Here is a 17,672-nt window from a genome sequence, read left to right as displayed (position 1 = left end):
GGAGACATGCAATCAAGGGATTTAAAGAAGCTGAAACCAAAATGGAGTGGAACAAATCGTCATGCACGCACTTATGAACAACAGCACTCTAGCACCTGTGAGCCATTGACTATTGAGAAAGGCTCATCTGACACAGAAAAAAAAGTAAGTTGCTATTCCCCCACATACAATGGAAGTACTATCTGTGGAACATTCAGCACACTACTCAGAACTGCCAGCTGGCTCCCACAGGGCGGCCCCAGGACATCCTAGCTGGGGACAGCAGAGGGCATGGAAACTCAGTCTATGACAAATATGCGAAACAGTAGAGCAGGGACATCTGTGAAAGGAGACATTGGCACCCAGGTCAGGGAGTGACTTGGCAAAGCTATAACAGAGTGGGCACTCTCTTATTGTTTCTCCAAAAACAGGAAAGGCCTGAGAAGGTAGAAGGTCCTGCCCACCACCCTACCCTGGTAAATAGGGACAGCACTAGGTTTTTTGGGTAGGGTTGAGACAGACAGATGTGGGTGGACAGAGAGATGGTAAATGTCGCCTGGGCCAGTGACCACTGGCCAAATACTGGGCAAGGAAAGCCTGTGGAAGGAAGACATGGAGATGTCTGCAATGTTTAGCACCCCCCAACAGATTAAGGAAACTGGACCCATGGAGGCCTGCAGTGGGTCATGGCTGGAGCACAGACTGTTACAACCAGGACACACTTGGAGGGAACAACAGCCTTTATGGCTTTGGCCAGGCAACACAGAGGTAAACCACCTGGCCCACAAAGATAAACTGCTTGCTGCATGCAATCAGACTGTGACTCCAGTGTAAAGGGAGCTGTATGGACACTCTGGGTTAGTGGTATAACAATTGGGTGAAGGTTTTTATTTTTACTTCTATTTTTATTTCAGTTGTTTCCTTGTTTCTTCATTTGATATGGGTCATTTTGGTGGGGTTTTTTTGGTTTCTGTTTTCTCTTCTTTGTTAGTTTTGGTAGTCTTCTCTTTCTCCTCCACCTTCTTTTTCTTCTGGTTCTTGCTTCTTTATTGGTACTGTTTGGTTATGATAACATTATTCTTCAAGGTTTTCCCCTTTAATCTGCTCCTGCTTAGTCTTTTTATTCTATTTTTTTATTTAATTTTTTTGTTTATTTTGTTTTGTTTTGAGACAGTCTTGCTATGTAGCTCAGGCTGGCCTCAAACTCACAGCAATCCAGTCTCACTCCCAAGTGCTGGGATTACAGGTGTGTGCCACCATGCCCACCTTTCTCTTCTGATTTTTTACTTTCTTCCCTCCCTATTCTTTTTCTCCTCTCTTGTTATCTCATCTCTTTGCCTTCTCCCTCCTCTTCTCCACTTATCTTATAGCATAAATAGAAGCCTGTATAAGTGCATTAGGGAATAAGAATTAACCACTGCTACAAATTAAACAGTACCATTCAAGGGCATGCAGAGTAATCCTTTAAAAACCAGGCTTAGAAGATCCAAAAAATTGCCACAAATATATTAACAGGTTTTGATAATCTTATAGCCTTCCTCAAATTCTGTACTTCCACTTATCTGCATACCTCCTCCTGCCTATACCAACACACTCTCAACCTCCATACTAACCCTTTACTAAAGCTATAAAAATAATTCCAACAGAGTATGACCTCCTATTTTTTATTTTATTTGTTTATTGAAACAGGGTCTTGCTGTGTAGATCATGTTGGCCTTGAACCTACTACGTAGCCTATGCTGGCCTTGAACTCCCAGCAATTCTCTTGGCTCAGCCTGCCCAGTGCTGAGACTACAGGTGTGTGCCACCACACCCAGATGTCCTCATACTTTTTACCTACTAACATTTCTCTTACCTCCTTCTCTTCCCACTGACATAATCCCATTACTTTCCCCCTGTCTCTCCTTTCCCCAATTCTCCACATCCCAGATGAACCACAAACAGTAGTATAATAAAGTATGGAAGAGTTATAGACAAAAGGATGAAATTACAAAATAAGTTTTAATGTTTATGATTGACGCACAGTTGGATCTGTTGACACTGGTATAACCAGTAGAAATTGTCTCCTTATAACATAGTGACAGGACCCAATCCAATTAAATTGAATAGGCTGAGGTGGTAAACAATACCTCTTAACGAATAAAGCCAAGAACACATCACAGGAAAACAGAACCTAACTAAAGAGACACTCATACCAACTCTCTTCATTTGATTTGACTTCAACCTTCAGCATAATCAATCAATAAATAAGAACATGAAAAAAAGACAATAAAATGCCTCCAAAGACTTCCAACTCTCCTAAAGCAGACCTACAGGGGACTAATGGAGAGGAAAGCGAACAGCAGAATGCTGAGTTGTTTTTTGTTTTTGTTTTTTTTTTTTCTTTTTTTGGTTTTTTTCTGGTACCAGGAATCAAACTCAGGATCTCGCACTTGCCAGGCAGGCGCTGTGCCGCTGAGCTAAATCCGCAGCCCCAGACTGCTGCGTTGTATGAAACAATTAAAGAAAGATGAAGCAAACAAATTCACTGAGCTCAAAGATGACATAATTCGAGACAGTGGAACTAGCAAGCAAACTGATCAATCTGCTGACAGGAGAAACAAATACAAAATTGGAAGAGCTGGCCAAAATGATTCAAAACAGGAATGACTAATTTACCAAAGAAACAGAATCAAAGAAAAAGTGTCGAACAGAAATCCCAGAGATAAATAATTCAGCTGAATTCATAAACAGCACCAATGACTAATGTGAAGACAGGATATTAGAAATCAAGGAAAGCCAGGCATGGTGGTGCACACCTGTAATCCCAGCACTTGAAAGGCTGAGGCAGGAGGATCACTCTGAGTTCAAGGCCAGTGTAGCCTACATAGTGAGTTCAAGGCCAGCCTGAACTGCATAGGGAAACCCTGTCTCAAAAAGATAAAATGATAATATTAATAATAATAATAATTAAGAAATCAAGGACAAATAATTAAGAAATCAAGGATGACATAAACAGAAAAACCTTAAACATGACATAAAGAGAAAAAGCTTAAACACAATTAAGAAAGCAAGAAAAATTCATCCAACAGCCACTTGATGACACTAAGAAGACTAGCCTAAGGCTAAATGGAGTTAGAGACAAATTAGAGGACAGAATTTAAAAATTCTGTTTACAGAAATCCTAGCAGAACACTTTCCAAGTATGGGGAAAGAACTCAATATACAGGTAAGCAAAGCTTACAGAACACCAAATAACTAAAAAGAGAAAAGAAGCTCCCCATGATACATCACAGTCAAACTCCCAGAAATTCAATATAAAGACAGAATCTAAGATGTCAGAGAAGAGCAAAAAATTACTTATATAAGTAAACTCATTATAATTACAGTAGAGTTTTCAACACAAACCTTACAGGCCAAGCGATCTTGGAGTGAAATGTTTCAAGACTTAAAACAACTTTCAACTTAGACTAATACACTCTACAGAACTCTCTCTCAAAACTGATGGAGAAATGACATTCCACGGTAAAGATCATAAGGAATTAATGAAAACCAAATCAGTACTCCCAAAATACTCAGGAATATCCTACAGAGACAATGAAACCAACAAAGTCAAAAAAGTTGGAGAGAATAAACACATCAACCAAGGCGAGTAGTTAAACAAAAAGGAAAAATAAAGGAGTCAACAACAGAAAAATAATACAATTATAAGGATAGGTCAGTCCATTTCAATTATAACTCTTAATGTAAATGGTCTAAACTCCCCAATTCAAACACACAGACAAAACCCAATGGTCTACTGCATTCAAGAGACTCATTTAATTAAAAAAGAAATGCAGACTACAAATCAATAGATGGGAAATAATTATTCCATGCACAAGGTCTCTGAAAGCAAGCAGAGGGAGTAATTTTACGCTCAGAAAAAGCAAACTTCAAGCTAAAACTGATCAGAAGAGGCAAAGAAGGTAAACTACATATTATCAGTTAAGGGAATAATTCAACAAAAAGAGATAACAACTGTGAATAAATACATACACATGCACACACACACACACAGTCCCCAACTCACGGATGAGTTCTCCTCTGGAAGAACATTCATGTGTCAGATTCATTCATAAGTCCAATAAACTGAGTCTTATACACGTTTGACACAAATATACAATAAAAAGCATAAAAAAACCAAATATATAAATACTGTAAACAAACTTTTTACTTTTACAGTTAGCTTAAAATGGTGGTTAGGGTTAGGGTTAGGGTGAGCTGCTTCTCAAATTTGTTCACATCCACAATGTTCATAATGCAAGGTATGTTCATATCTGTCAAAGTTTGCAACTCGAATGTTCCTAAGTCAGGACTTACTGGACACACACTGAGTACTGGTGCATTTAACTTCATAAAGCAAACATTACTGCACATAAAAGACCAAATAAATGCTAACACAATCATAGTGGGTCACCTCAATATCCCACTTGCACAAACAGATCAGCTAAAAAACTTTAAAAAATCAGAGCTGATCCGAAACTCTGAACAAATGCATTTAATAGATATCTGCAGAGTTTTCTACCCTACTACAGCAGAAAACATATGCTTCTCACAGCACACGGAACTGTCTTCAAAACTGACCACACATGCTAGTCCACAAAGCCTGCTTAACTAACAAAAAAAGTATCAAAATCATCTTATATCTATTATCAGATCATAGCACACTAAAACTACAAATCAATTATAAAAGAAACCACAGAAGGCCAGGGATATAGTTCAGTGGCACAGCACCTGTCTGACAAGCATGACACTTTGAATTTGATTCCTGGTACTAAGAAAAAAAGAAAAAGAAAAAAAAGAAACTACAGAATTTTTACAAACATCTGAACATTAAATAAAACACTTCTGAACACTCAGTGGGTCAAAGAAGAAACCAAAGAAGAAATTAGTTCATAGAATCAAACAATAATGCCAGTACAACATATCAGAACCAGAGAGACACAATAAAACAGTCCTGTAGGGAGTTTTAGTGCTTTGAATGCACCAGGAAAACAGGAAGAGTGAAAATAAATGAACTAATGATGCACCTCAAGACACCAAAAAAAGAACAATACTAGCTCAAACCCAGGTAATTATCAAACAGAAATTAATGTAACTGAGAAAAAAAATGTGAAGAGTCAATGAATAAAGAGCTGGTTCTTTAAAAGAATGCACAAAACAAACAAATCTCTAGCCAAACTGACCAAAAGAAGGAAAGAATAGACCCACATCCATGTAATTAGAAATGAAAAAGTAAAATCACAACAGACACCACTAAAAGCTAGAAAATCATTAGTAATTACTAAAAAATTATACTCCAACAATGTGGAGACTTGTGAAAAAATGGACAGCTTCTTAGCCAAATATGAACTACCAAAACTGAACCAAGAAGATATGAAAACTCTGAGTAATCCAGTAACAGGCAATAAAACTGAGGCAGTAATAATAATAATAAAAACAAACAACTTACCAAATAAGAAAATTCCAGAATCAGGTGGATTTACCACCATATTCTGTAAGACCTTCAACGAGGATATAATGCCAGTACTGAAGGAGTACTTCCAAGCTCATTTTTGGAAGCTAGCATTACTGATTCCAAAACCAGAAAAGAACCCAACTAAGAAAGAAAACAACAGACCAATCTCTTTAATGATCACAGACCCAAGTATCCTCAACAAGATATGACAAACAGAATATAATAAACCATTAAAAAGATCATATATCATGACCAAGTAGGTTTTAACCCAGGGATGCAAGGATGGTTCAACATACACAAATCAGTAAATGTAACATACCACATAAACAGAGGCAAGGACAAAAAAATCACATAATCAACTCAACAGATGCAGAAAAAGCTTATGACAAAAGTCCAACATCCATTCATGGTAAAAACTTAAAGAAAATAGGTGCAGAATGACCTTATCTCAATTTGATAAAAGCCATTTATGAAACCAACAGTCAACATGATACTAATTTGAAAAAAGCTGAAGCCTTTGCCTTCGAAATCAGGAACAAGACAAACATGTCTACTATCACTACTCCTTTTATTACAGTACTCAAAACATTAGCCAGAACTATCAGGCAAGAGAAAGAAATATAAGTGACATGGATATGAAAAGAGAAAGTCAAATTATCATGTGCAGATGACAAGATTCTTTACATGGAAGACCCCAAAAATCCCACTAAAAACACTTCTTGAATTCAGTAATGTAGCAAGATACAAAATCAACACACAAATATCCATAGCACTCTTACACACCAAGAAAGAAATTAGGAAAGCAGTCCCATTCATAATAGTACCAAGAAAAATTAAATACTTAGGAATTAATTTAATTAAGGAAATGAAAGACCTCTACAATGAAAACTTCAGTATTATGAAAAAGGAGAATGAAGAGGACATCAGAAAATAGAAATCCCCTATTCCTGTACAAGCAGAACCAATACTGTCAAAATGGCCATACTTCCAAAAATGATACATATGTTTAATGCAATCTCAATCAAAATACCAACAGCATTCCTCTCAGAACTAGAGAAAACAATCATAAACTCCATCTGGAAACAGAACACCAAAAACAATCCTGGGCAACAAGAGCAAAGCAAGAGATATCACAATTCCAAATTTCAAGTTATACAGTATATCAAATCTACAGCATAGTATTGGTACAAAACAGATACGTGTATCAATCAAACAGAATAGAGGATGCAGAAACAACACCAAACACATTCAACCACAGCAGACTTCTCAACACAAACTCTCAAATCAAGGAGAGCCTATTTCAAGCCCTAAAAGAAAACAACCTCCAACACAGATTGATGTACCCTGCAAAACTATCTTTCAAAATCAATGGAGAAATAAGATACTTCCATTACAAAGAACTGAAGAAAATCATGACCACCAAACCAGCTCTCCAAAATGCTCCAAAGCTTATTATAGAAACAGAAACAAAGACAATTACAAGAACATCCAGAGAAAGAAGCCACTACACAAAGCAAGCAATTAAACAGAGGGGAAAGACAAGGAACCAAAAACATGAAAATAATAAAAGAAGGACAAGCTAATAGATGTCAGTTGTAACCATCAATGTTAATGGTTTCAATTCACCAATGAAAAAAACAGACTAGCAGAATGGATCAAGAAGCAAGATCCGGGGCTGGGGATTTAGCTCAGCGGCAAAAGCACCTGCCTGGCAAGCGCAAGGTCGTGAGTTCGGTTCCCAGTACCAGAGAAAAAACAAAAAAAAAAAGAAGCAAGATCCAACAATATGCTGCATACAAGAAACACAGATAACTCAAAAAGAAATTCACAGACTGAGAGTCAAAGGATGGAAAACAATACTCCATATAACAGGAACCCAGGGAAAAAAAAGCAAGGGTAGTTATTCTATTTGCACACAATGTGAAACTCAAGCCAAGACTGATCAAAAGAGACAAAGAATGTCACTACATTACTTACAAAGGGAAAAGTTCAAGAAGAGATAATAATCATAAATATATATGCACCAAATACCAGTGCACTCAATGGGCATGAAAAATGAAATAAGCACTAACACAATTATAATGGGGGACCTTAATACCCCACTATCACAAATAGATCAACCAGAGAAAAAATCAACAACATATCAGAACTAAAACCAAACCTGCACAAATGGATTTAGTACATGTCTATGGAGTGTTCCAACCCACAACATCAGAATACACATTCTTCTCAGCTGCACATAGGACAATCTCCAAAACAGATTACAGACTAGCCTATAGAACATGCTTAAGTAAATGCAAGGAACTCAAATTATCCCATCTATATTACCTGACCATAGTGCAAGAAAAATGGAAATCAATGGCAAAAGAAACCACAAAAGCTATATGCTATATAAACACATGGAAATTAAATAACAGCCCTCTGAACAAAAAAATGAATCACAGAGGGAATTAAAGAAGAAATCAAACAGTATCTACAAATAAATGATACTACCAATACAACATACTGGAACTTATGGGACGCAATGAAAGCAGTCTCAAGAGGGAAAATTATAGCAGTGAATTTGCACACCCTGAAAACACAAGGAGCTCAAATAACTTAATACTGAACCTCAAACTTCTAAACGAAGAGCAAATCAAACCTAAAGCTCATGTGAGGGAGGAAATTATAAAGAGCAGAAATTAATACAATTGGGACAAAGAAAACAATACAAAGAATCAATGAATCAAAGACTTGGCTCTTTGAGAGATTAAATAAAACTGATAAACCCTTGGCCAATCTTACCAAAAAGAGGAAAGAAAAGACTCAAATTCATACAGTTAGGAACAAAAAGGGTGAAATCACAATCTATCCTGAGGAAATCCAGCACATCATCAATACCTACTTGGAGAACTGGTAGTGTAGTAAGATAGAAAACACTGAAAAATGGACAGATTCCTAGGTACATAGGAATTGGCCAAAACTGAATCAAGAGGGTATAAAAATTGTAAGTAACCCAGTATCAGTCAATGAAATTGAAAATATAATTCAAAACTTACACACAAAGAAAAGCCCAGGTCCTGAGAGATTCATTATTGAATTTTATAAGAAATTCAGAGAAGATCTAATGCCAATAATGCTGAAACTCTTTAATGTAATTGAAAGGGAAGCAATATTCCCAAAACCATTCCTGGCTCCAAGTATTATCCTGATACCAAAACCAGAGAAGGACCCAACAAAAAAAGGAAACTGCAAGCCAAACTCTCTAATAAACATAAATACAAAAATCCTCAAAAAGATACTGGCAAATCATTATACAACGTGACCAAGTGGGATTCATTCCAGTGATGTAGGGATGCTTCAACATACACAAATCAATAAATGTAATACACTGTACCAACAGAACCAAATACAAGAACAACATGATCATCTCAACAAATGCAGAAAAAGCATTTGACAAAGTCCAACACCGCTTCATAATAAAAATCCTACAGAAAATTGGAACAGATGGTCTTTACCTCAACCTGATAAAAGCCATCTATGACAAAACAATAGCCAACATTGTACTGAATGGGTCAAAAACTGAACACTTTCATTCTAAAATCAAGAAAAAGAGAAGGATGCCCACTATCACCACTCTTATTCAATATAGTTCTGGCAACATTAGCCAGACCCATTAGATAAGAAAAATAAATAAAAGGAGTAAGGATAGGACAGGAAAAAGTTATATTATCATTTGCAGATGACATGATACTCTAATAGAAGACCCCAAAAACTCCACCAAGACTTATAATAACCAAATTCAGTAGTGTTGCTGGATACAAAAATCAATAGCATTCCTGCACATAAACAACAAATTCAATGAGAGAAATTAGGGAAACCACACCTTTCACAATAACATCCAAACAAAAAGAAAAGAAAAAAATACTTAGGAATCAATTTAAGACAGGAAGTAGTAAAAGACCTATACACTGGAAATTAAAGTACTCTGAAAAAGAAGATCGAAGATATTTTTAAAAATGGAAAAATATCCCTTGCTCATTGATAAGAACCATACTCCCAAAATTGTTATAGAGATTTAATGAAATTTTGATCAAAATTCCAATAACATACCTCACAAAACTAGAGACAACATTCCTAAAATTCTTTGAAACCAGCAGAGATCTGGAATAGTACAAACAATTCTCAGCAACAAAGGCAAGGTAAGGGGAATCACAATCCCTGACTTGAAATTACACTACAAAGCTACTGTGATAAAATCAGCATGGTACTGGCAAAAAAAAAAAAAAAAAGGCCTGAGGATCAGTGGAACACATTACAAGATACAGAAACAACTCTATACACACTCAACCACCTTATTGTTGACAAAGGAGCCAAACACATTCACTGGAGAAAAGATAGCCTCTTTAATAAATAGTACTAGGAAAACTGGCTTTCTATATGCCAAAGACTAAAACTAGACCCTTAACTATTACCATGCACACAACTAAAGTCAATATGGATCAAAGATATAAATACTAAAACAGAAACATTAATCTGCTGGAAGAGAGAATAAGCAGAACTCTTGAAGATACATGTATAGGGAAAGATTCCATGAATAAAACCCCAATTGCATGGGAAATAATAGAAAGATTCAACAACTGGGATTTCATCCTATTAAAAAGGTTTGGCACAGCAAAAGAAATTGTCAACAGAGTGAAAAGACAACCCAAAGAGTGGGAAAAAATTTCAGTCAGTTGTCCCTCAGACCAAGGACTTATATCTAGAACATATAAAGAAATGAAAAAAAATCAGACCCCCCAATTCAAAGACCTAATCCAAAAATGGGCATCTGAGATGAATACACATTTCTCAGATGGAAAAAATACAAATGGCAAATAAATATATGAAAAAAATGTTCAACATCACTGTTCATTAGAGAGATGCAAATTAAAACACTGGGATTTCATTTCACTCCACAGAGAATGGCTATCATCAAGAAATCAACCAATAACGAAAGTTGAAGGGCCTATGGAGAAAAATGAACTCTTCTCCACTATTAGTTGGACTGTAGACTGGTGCAACCACTGTGGAAATCAGTGTGGAGATTCCTCAGAAAACTAAGACTAGAAGCCCCATTTGAATAGCCCCAGCTATTCCCCTTCTTGGTATCTTCCTGGAAGAATTAAAAACATCAGTGATACCACAGTGATATGTGCACAGCAATGTTTATGGCAGCACAGTTTGTAATAGCTTAATATTGGAAACAACCCAAATGCCCATCAACCAAGGAATGGATAAAAAAAGATGTTTTTTTTAATAGAATGGAATACTACTCAGACATGAAGAATGATAAACTTGAGACATTTCTAGGTAAATGAATGCACCTTAACACCAGACTCTTAAGTGAAATAAGTCAGATACACATGTGTAAACATTGCATTGTCTTCCTGTTGTGAGAAACTGAAAGAGTAAATAAAGACCAAAATGTACAATATATATTATGATACAGAAAAAAACCATTCAAAGGGCAAGAGGAACTACGGAGGGGGGAGGGATAAAGGAAGGAAGTGAAAAGGAAAAACAAGGATAAAATGGAAGCAAAGCTTTGTGAATAGGGAAAGGAAGAGAAGTTGAAGAGAGGAGAGGGGACTGTGAAAAAAAGAGGAATCAAAATATATCATATACAGGTACAAATTCTCTACGATGAATATGATCTTTATGTATATCTAAACTGAACCAATAAACTTAATTTAAAAAAAAGAATCAACAAATTAGATTACACAAAATTACAAAGAATCTGCACAGCAAAGGAAACCATTAACATTTAAGAGACAATCTACAAAACAAGAAAAAATTTTTGCCAGCTATACCTAGACAGAGGACAAACATCTAGCATATATAAAGAACTAAGAAAATTTAGTCTGAGAATAAATAACTAAATAAAAAATGGGCAACTGAAATGAATAGATACTTTTTAGAAAAAGTATAGATGGCCATAAAAATACATGTAAAAAATAGAAGTGACTTATATGTCTATCAACAAACGGATAAATGAAGAAAATCTGGTATATACAAACAATTGAGTACTACTGTTATAAAAGATAAATTTGAGTCATTTGTAGGAAAAGTAATATACCTTGAAATAACAATATAAAGTAAAACAAATCAGACACACATAAATCAATACCACATGGTTTCTCTTTAATGAGAAACCCAAAGTATAAATAAATTAAAGGGCAAAATAAAAAGGTAATAGAAAATGAAGAAGTACATCTTTTGCAAATGGGAGACTTTGAGATTAACAGTGTGGTGGAGGGAGACAGGGATATAAAAAGAATTAAGATGTGTTAATTACCCACTACCCACAATGAATGTAAGTATTATATATCACAAAGATGTTCTAATAAAAATAAAATAAAAGCAAAAATAAATGCAATAGTAGATTATGAAGAAAAACTCAGTAGTAGGATCTTAAAGAAGTAATTTTTATGTTTTTGTATTTTTTGTTTCTTTATCTTTAAAATAAAAAACAAAAACGAAGGAATTCAAATACTTGAATGAATCATAAATCATAACTATAAATGAGTAGTAATTATGACAACAGTAGAATCTCAAAAATAAAGGTCTCACTAAAGTAGAATCAAAGAATTGGAGTATTACTAATGTTTAAGATATATTTCAGCTATTCTGTGAACTAATCAGGGAATAAGCTACTTAGCTAATCATGAGTTCTTTCTTCAAACTGTTAACCATATGGTCTACACATGAATTGTGAACTTTAAAGGCAATGGAGAAAATATGATAAAACACACTCAACATCAATTGTGATGCTGGACATGATTTAGTCTCTCTCTAAAGATTTAAAGAGCATTTGGAAATTTTATAGTCTTTCAGAAATGTAAAAATACTTGACAATGGCAAAAGTAGCAATATAAAAAACATTTAAGGTTAAACAATCTACCTGTCACATAGTTAATCCTTGTTTAACAAGGTACCAGCAGAACTATAAAGAACATTATCATAATGTATTCAGAGATTGTAACCATGTATTCCTGTGATTTAAGAGAGGAGTGGGCTCCTCAGATACAGTGTCCATAAGGTATGACTATACATTATTAAAAACTTCACATTTCTGGGCTATGCACTCAAAAATTCTGGTTCAATAAATCTATAATAAACTTCCCAGAATTGTACTTTGTGGATGAACAGCAGGTATCTTGAGGGAGATGTTTCACAAATAACACTTCAAGAAATAATGTACTATTCTAAAACTTTACTCTCATTTTTTTTATAATGCTACTCTCATCAACTTTGCAGAAAAGCTACTATACAATGCAGATAAAGATTTTCAAAGAAGCTTTTTGCAAAATGTTCAGCAAATATGTATTACATGCATAAGAGAGGACACTGAGCTGTAGGAGATCCAAGTTAAGCATTTTGCACATAACTGTTTACAGATATAAATGACTTGTCTGGTGGGTGACTTCTAAAACTCTCTTTCCTCTCCCTCCCACCCTGTGTCTCTTGTCATGCTTCCAAACAAAGGAGAAAGAAACAGGAAAGGAAGAGGAGGGATGTGAATCCTGAGTGACGCTTTGAATCCTAAGAAGCTATATATTTTGCAGTGGTTTGTAAGGAGAACACACTAGTGAGCAGAATTTCATTAATCAAACAGTGATAAATGTTGAACTTTATTTGATAACCTAATTTGGTCATCAAACCCTAGAACAATTTACTGAGAAGGCCTACTGTATTTTTTAATGAACAGTATCATATATTTCAGTTATTTCCACAGTGAAAACATGGCCCTGTTATCTCACTGAAAATGGAAAACTGCATTAAGGGAATCTGAAACAGAGAAAATCTACTCAACTGCTCAAGATGAGGTATGTTGCTAAGAGATGATCCATAAGAGAAGCAGTCATTATTACTCATTTCAAGAGATTAAGAGGTTAACTATACCTGGGAAGGTCCTAAGAAAAATCTTGATTATAACCATACAAAAATACCAAAATTCAGACTGGTTTCCCATTTTTCTTCCAGAAATGATAATATATTAAAATCTTTGCCTATGCTGTTAAATTCACTGGCTTCTACTTTGTCCTTATAATAAAATCAAAAGTATAGCATAATTCCATGGTTAAAGTCTAATTATTAATGTAGAATTGCATTTTACAATAAAACTAAATTATATTTGTTGCCTAAGAACAGGAAAAATACAAATAAAATATCCACAAACATAGGTAACTTCCTTAAAATTGTAAGTAACTGAAAGAAAAGTTATTTTACATTCAGCCATTAAAATAAAAAAGTTTAGGACCACAATCTCTTGCAACTGCAATTAACAGCCAGCTGTTAATGAGAATCAGAAAAGTGATCTCACAAGACAGCAGTGAGAGCAAGTGTCAGTCACTGAATATGCTTGGGTTTCTCTGGCTAGCGCTCTTTCTCTTTTCCCGTTTTCTACCTTTTTTATATGGCTTTTTTCCTCAAGCAATCTGAATTTCTTCCTAGCAGGCATTTAAATATGATCCCTAATTTTAGAAAGTTCTAACAGTAGGAAAATAAAAGATAAAAATAATTAAAGAATGAAGAGAGGAATAAACAGACTTCAATATTCATGAATGACATAAATGAAAATGCCAGTTTCATTTGCAAAAAATTAAAGGCAAGGTTACCATTTAATTTACCAAGAATAATGACTGTACTTAAAGACTGAAACCTAAGATGTTCAAATGTAAATTTATGAGTTGTCCGAGTTTTCCCAGTGCTCTACACTTGCTCAGTCAGTTGACAATACTAGTGTAAAGGAGAAGGCCTTGCTAACACTGCTGGGCACAAAGACCATTTTGCTAGGACCTGCGTCCTCTATCCAGCTTACTTTTTCTTCTATTTGCTCCCAGTCATTATTTAAAAAGAAAAAAAAAAGGATCAAACCATAGAACAGTTTTGCCACAGTTTCAAGAGATTAATTTTTAGGTTAAAAATCTAATTTTTTTAAAATTAAAATCTATGGGGGAAAAAGACACTTTAAAAACAATGGATTTCTGTCTAGAATAAACCACATACATGTTGACTATTTCTTACTAATAAATAAAGGGCCAGAAACTATCATACCTATATTGTAATTATCATAAATAAAGTATGCTTTAAATTTTGATTTTCTAAACTTGGTCCACTGGACACTCCCTTTAAGGTTGGTTTCTCTACTAGTGTTCTTTAAAAAAGAAGTAAGGTAAGCAAGTTTCAGCCACCAACGCATATTCACACAAACCTAACAAAAGCAAAGAAAAACAAAGAGAATAAATGTGTGGTGGCGCACACCTGTAATCCAAGCACTCAGGAGGCTGAGGCAGGAGGATTGTTGCGAGTTAGAGGCCAGCCTGGGCTACAAAGTGAGCTCAAGGCCAGTCTGAACTGCACAGCAAGACCCTGTCTCAAAAAAACAAAAAAAAGAAACAAAACAACATCAAAAAAAGTACTATCATTAGCAAGTAATTAAATAATCACCATTCTCTTATGAACTACGCTCTAGCCACCTTAATGTTGAAACCCCATAGTCTCAAAATCTAATTTGGGATTTCTAACGATTCTAAATTTATTTATCACATAGTACTGGGCTGGGGATATAGCTCAGCAGCAAAAGCGCCTGCCTGGCAAGCGCAAAGTCGTGAGCTTGGTTCCTGGTACCGGAGAAAAACCAAAAAAATAAAAAAAAAATTTATCACATAGTACTTAGCAGACCACTAAATTACATAGTTGACCAAAATGTCATTTGAAATTACTCTATAAGAAGGTAAACCACATATACTGAAACAGAAACTTTAATTTTTCAAGGTATCTATAGGCAAATTAGCAGCTATTTCACGTTCTAGTACACTGAAGTGTATAAAATGGATGTGAAATCAAAACTGGAAAGATTTATATAAAAATAAACATAAAGCCAGGGATGTAGCTCAGCAGCACTGCACCTGCCTAGCAAGCATGAGGCCCTAAGTTCGATTCCCTGTGCAAAAAAAAAACCAAAATCATAAAATGTACCTTATTAACACATAGGAATTATTTCATTGTTGTTCTACAAGCTAAATACATGCATCTATCTAAAATTGACTTCTTTAGTAAATGTTATCTATTTTATATTCACATTAATGTATATATAATAATTTTCTTCATGAAATAAGGATTTCTGTATCTTACATGTACAGTTCTTATATTTTCTAAATGTGAATTATAAAAACACGAAATTACCAACAAATTTACTTAAAAACTAAAAATTTCAACATGCAAAATAAAACACGACCACAAGAGCTAATTAAAAGTGCATACTTTAATGTATTACCCAATCCCTAATCAATTTTGAGTAAGACTATTTTATCACATGAATAAATCACACAGAGCCATGGTCCAAAATTCAATAACCCCCATACTGGTACAAAGCCTGAGACCATGCACCGCTTCTTTTCTAAAAGCACTAAGAAATGAGTGCTGCTGCTTACTGCAAATTGTACAAAAAAACTTACTACATTATTTCTAAAGAAATTTTCCAAGTAGTGAGTATTTCTTGAAAGTTTTAAAAATAATCAGTTAAAATCTTTTAAGAATACATACTTCTGTTTTTTTTGGTTTTTTTTGTTTTTTTTTTCTCCGGTATCGGGAACCGAACTCACGACCTTGCACTTGCCAGGCAGGCGTTTTTGCCGCTGAGCTAAATCCCCAGCCCCAAGAATACATACTTCTGAATCAGTTAAAAATACTGCTTTCCTAACACTGTATAAACCCAAAATAACTTCTGCTTTATGTACAGAACAGATGCAGTGTGTGGGCGTCTTCTGTCACGTGGTAACAAGCTATTCTGGTGAAAGACAAAAAATTTAATCTAACTACAACACTAGCTTTAACTATATTAACTCTATTGGGTTGTGACATAAACACTGAATCATTCGTTTCAGATGGAAACTAACAATTAGCATGCTGACTTTTGGTGCACTCTTCTTTGAGAGTTCATCTTTTAGTGACAGTTAGTAAGTGCAAACTAAAAAAATAGGTCAGCTGGCACAACCCTGCTCAGTAACTCTTTCCTGAACCTTTCCAGGCAGTCTACAATGCGTTTCTCTGTAAGTCTATAAGCATGAAAAGGTACAACAAGGCTCAGTCAGGAAGTAGACCTAACCACTGTCCTCATCAGTAGAATACTCTAAAAGCTTGGTTCTACTTTCACAAAAGTATCAGAAGAGGGTTCTTTGTTCACAGGCTAGCTGGGGCTCCCCACTCCATAGCTTATCAGCTCTGAAAACTGTACAAGTCAATCAATCCTTCTATACCTCACTTTCCCAGTGAGTTTAGGTAAAGCCTTTAGTTTAAAGACCTGATAGAGTGTAAAGAATCAATAAGTACTAATGTCATCAGAAAACTAAACAGAAGAAAAGCCCAGCTTAAAAGGGAGAGGCTGTAGCACTGAAGTGGGCTAAGGGTACCAAGTTCTGGAACTCAAGGCAAAAACACAAGTGAAAAAGATGTTCAGAGGTTGAGACTTATTCCCAGGACCAAATAGGCAGGATCCTCTGGCTTCCTCTGCTCTTAATGCCCAATCCCTATTCCTGAACATCATTTCTATGCCCGTTAGCTTCCCTCACCTTCAACTGCCATTTTATCAAGGCTTACAAGACAGCAATGCCTATTCCCATCACATGGGCAGGAAGCCTCATAACTTACTCCTGAAAAAAAAAAGCGTACCTTCAAGGTAGAACTCAGTGCTACATGTCCTTTCGCCTAAAAACATTCCTATAAACACTGGCTAAAATCTACAGTGATACACAGTATATTCTTATTAGGTGCATGCTGGATAAAAAGCCATCTATAGGCTGTTCAAAGGGCTGAATCACCATGTACAAGAAAATGTTTCCATATTCTCAACATGTCTTTTAAACAAACCTTGAAAAATGGCCATACACCCAAAACTGCTGTACAGATTCAATGCAATTTCCATTAAACTACCATTAGCATACCTCACAGATCTAGAGAAAACATGCCTTAAATTCATCTGGAATCAGAAGAGACCCAGAATAGCAAAAACAATCCTGGGCAACAAGGACAAGTCAGGTGGAATCACAATCCCTGATCTGAAATTACACTACAAAGATACTGTAATAAAATCAACCTGGTGCTGGCTAAAGAACAGACCTGAGGATCAATGGAACAGACCAGAAGAAACAGCCACAACCAAAAACACACTCAGTCACCTAATCTGTGATAAAGG

The 17,672-nt window shown here is 35.3% G+C and overlaps 1 protein-coding gene across 9 annotated transcripts in view; it reads right to left on the bottom strand.

The window, feature by feature from the left end:
- Positions 1-17,672, bottom strand: part of Plekha1 (pleckstrin homology domain containing, family A (phosphoinositide binding specific) member 1) — a 70,755-nt gene that overhangs the window by 21,410 nt on the left and 31,673 nt on the right. The window lies entirely within an intron of this gene.

Source organism: Chinchilla lanigera, unplaced genomic scaffold (assembly GCF_000276665.1).
Source record: "Chinchilla lanigera isolate Chin_1 unplaced genomic scaffold, ChiLan1.0 scaffold00076, whole genome shotgun sequence".
NCBI lineage: Eukaryota > Metazoa > Chordata > Mammalia > Rodentia > Chinchillidae > Chinchilla > Chinchilla lanigera.
This window is presented reverse-complemented; position numbering and strand designations above follow the sequence as displayed.